General features: G+C 40.3%; 1 pseudogene; it reads left to right on the top strand.

The window, feature by feature from the left end:
- Window positions 1-2643: 2643 nt before the first annotated feature.
- LOC129674969 (serine/threonine-protein phosphatase 2A catalytic subunit beta isoform-like) lies at window positions 2644-3573 on the top strand (annotated as a pseudogene).
- The last annotated feature ends 224 nt before the right edge of the window (window positions 3574-3797 follow it).

Genomic DNA, 3797 nt, shown 5'->3' with positions numbered 1-3797 from the left:
TATATTTTAAAAAGATATTCAATCTATTTGTAGAAAACATGTTTCTTTCTTTCTTTTAAGAGCTTTTTTTTGGGGGAAGAACCCTCTGTCTCCCAATTGCTATGAGTCAGAATAGTGGGAATGACCTTCCTGACAGCTAGCCTTAGAAAGAAAAGACATGATGATGTATGCCTATGGTAGTGATGAGACATAGAAACCAGCCTGCCAAATCAAATTGATACTGAAGAGCTTGATTGCAGTTTTATCCAGTGGTATTTGAACAGAGTTAGTACACATTTTCTCACAAGTTACAATTTGTTAATTTCTCAGTTCTTGTAGCAGTGATAATGAGGAACCAAAGCTTCTGTCATCATGAAATAAACCAAGTCTTCACGTATTCAGCATTCTTTTATTTTTATTTTATTTTTTTAGTCTTGTGAACAATTTAGAGGGAGGTCACTGTGTATGAAGTGTGTCTAAATGTTTTAAATACCAGAAAATGTTAAAGAATAAAAACAGAAACTGAAAAATAGATGGGCTGTTATAAATTGAATCTTTAAAAGTATATAGGATACAATTATGAGTATATAAACTATGTGGCTCATTTATACTTTTAAAAAACCTGATTTTTTACATGCTTCCCAGATCTTACATTGATTGTGAGCAGTCAAGTTTCTAATAAGATAATTGTGGTTCATTGCAGAGAATTTAAGCAGCCAAAGATAAATAAAGAAATAAATAAAGGCCATAAAACAGCAAAATAGTTTGCTTCTCATCTGACCATCACACTGTCTATCTGCATGGACCCCATACTCAGAAAAGTCTGATATTGGCCTTCTCCCTGCAGTTCTACTAAGGTAGACAGAAGGCACCATCTCCACTTTCCTGGATCTCTGTGATTGAATGCTGTTAGGCTGGTAGCAGCAATTACTATGTGTTAAGCTTCAAACCTGGACAAATGACTGAGGTGCCTATTTAATATATCAAAGTGGACCTGGTCTCCAGGTTCTCCCACCATCCCTCAGTCCCCACCTCTTACAGAGTATGGCAAGCATACCCTGTCCTCTACCGTGAACTTTCCAGTCCAGGAGTAATGCACTATTGCTGAAGACATCGCATACTTTGGTTATAGGAAATACATGAATCATGCTGGAATTGAGCTAGAAGGAGCTTTGATACCAGCTAAACTTTAAAGTGCCAGATGGTGCTACAGTCTGCTGGGGAGAAGTCTTCAATATTTTACCTAGCTGTGAGCTTCAATAGTAATCAACCTCTATATATATATATATATATATATATATATATATACCCCTGGATGCAATAGGGGCATGGGTGGACACAATCAGCTGTTTTCTTATTGTTTTTCAAGCCTACTGCACAATGGAAGAACACATGCCAGGTTCTGTAAACCTAGTTAAGAGCCCATAGCTGAAGAAGTCATTGGCCTTATGTGGGAACCTATTACTACTGTTTTATTAAATGTTCATTTTTGCAAAGCTGCTTTCCTAATGTATATATAAAGTGTTTTACTCAGCCTTCATCACAGAAGCGTCTTATTACAGCAGGTAGTGGTTGATTAACAATGTTTAAACTCATAGCTGCACAAAGTGTAGAGAAAAAGTGATGGTGCAGTTCTTAGACATAAATAGAGGAGCCATGTCACCCACTTCAAGGCTCAGAGAACATCAGAAAGCAGAGGGAAGAAAGAATGTAGAAGCCAGACAATGGGGACATGCATAGAAAAAAAAGACATCTTCTGGACATAACACTGTCATTGTACTCACATACTCACTGCAGCTGTGGGTATCAGTACAATGAAAACGTTTCCTGAAGTGTCACTTAAAGATTTCCTTTATTCTTTCCACTTTTCTCCAAGTATGGAGGCCTCCAGTAAGAACAGAATTAGTATTTAATTTTTTATGCCTTGGTAACCTGTTTAGCTACTTCTTAAAGAAACAAGTTCAGTTGTCAGCTTTTAGGGAAAAAAAAAAGATGTCCCAGATAGAGGTAGACTATCCTAAAGGGATGCTTTAGAGACCTTTTATCATCCCCTTTCTGGTTTAAATACTATCTACTGGGCAAAGGTGTCTTTACAAATGCTAACGTGAATTTAAATCTTTAAGGCAGTGGTGGTTGAGTATGGCTGGAATACCTCACTTCATTTTTTTTTTTTTTAATGAAGAAAGATTTCACTTATGTTCAGAAAAAGAAAAAAACTATAGCTATTTGCACTTTTGGAAGCTGCTACCTTTTAATGCTTTATTAGAATGTTAGCTTCTGTAAGAAACCAGTCTTTTTCTCTTATCTTATAAGATGCCTTTATACGTTCACAGTGTTTGGCTAGATAGGTATGTGACAATGTACATATGAATAATATTGCTGGGGGAGAGAGCCAGAGCCAGAAGACCCAGAGGCCTGCGGGTGGCAGCGGCGACAGAGGGTGGGCAGATGCCATAGGCCAGAGCCTCCCCCAAGCCACGTCTTACTGTGCACTCCGCAATCTGAGCCATGGGCCCTTAGCAGTGCCCCAGGAATATGGCAGGGGCCAACATGGGGGGAACTCCAGGAGGCTGGGGACCTCAGCAGCCCGCTGGGCTAGGACGGGGCTGCAAGGTCTGAGGCTCTTACCTGAGGCCAGCAGCGTCGGGGATGCACAGGCTCGCTTCCATGGACCACAAGGCATTCACCAAGCAGCTGGACCGGTGGGTAGAGCAGCTGAATGACTGTCAACAGCTGAAAGAGTACCAAGTGCAGTCTCTGTGAGAGAAGGCTAAGGAAATTTTAACAAAAGAATCAAACGTACAGGAGGTTCGCTATCCTGTTACTATCTGTGGCGATGTACACGGCCAATTCCATGACCTTTTGGAACTCTTCATAATTGGGGAAAAGTCAGCAGATTCAAACTATCTCTTCATGGGTGACTATGTGGACAGAGGTTATTACTCTGTGGAGACTGTGACTCTTCTCATAGCATTAAAGTGCACTATCCAAAGCGCATTACAGTACTGAAAGGAAACCATGAAAGCCGGCAGATCACACAAGTATATGGCTTTTTATGATGAGTGTCTGCGAAATGGTGGAAATGCCAACATATGGAAATACTTTACAGATCTCTTTGATTATCTTCCACTTACATCTTTAGTAGATGGACAGATAGTATGCCTCCATGGTGGCCTCTCTCCATCCATAGATACACTGGATCATGTAAGAGCCTTGGATCCTTTACAAGAAGTCCCACATGAGGGCCTAATGTGTAATCTCTCATGGTCAGATCCAGATGACCATGGCAGATGGAGCATTTCAGCACGTGGTGCTCGCTACAGTTTTGGACAAGATATTTCTGAAACATTTAACCATGCCCACGGTCTCACACTGGTTTTTCATGCTCACCAGCTTGTAATGGAAGGATGTAGTTGGTGCCATGATCAGAATGTGCTTACTATTTTTAGTGCACCCAATTACTGCTACCCTTTTGGGAACCAGGATGCTATCATGGAATTAGATGACACTTTAAAATATTTTCTTCAGTTTAACCCAGCACCTGGTTGTGGAGAGCCTCGTGTGACATGGCGCACCCCAGACTACTTCGTGTAACTTCTTTCCCAGGACATTTTTTTGTATGTGGAAGTATACCTGGCCTTTTAAAGTATACAGATATACATATATATTTAGAAACAACAGTTATCTATGTGTTTCTGTAACAAATTGTGATATGTCTTGACATTAAACCACATCATGGGCCAAAACGTGCCATACTAATGATGAGCTTTTAGCACAGGTTGAATCTTAGTGCACTGTTCTGGATGAGTCATCCCAGC

The sequence above is a fragment of the Psammomys obesus genome, unplaced genomic scaffold, assembly GCF_907164565.1.
Source record: "Psammomys obesus unplaced genomic scaffold, mPsaObe1.curated_primary_1811, whole genome shotgun sequence".
Taxonomy (NCBI): domain Eukaryota; kingdom Metazoa; phylum Chordata; class Mammalia; order Rodentia; family Muridae; genus Psammomys; species Psammomys obesus.
Note: the sequence above shows the minus strand (reverse complement) of the source record. Positions and strands in the feature narration are given on the sequence as shown.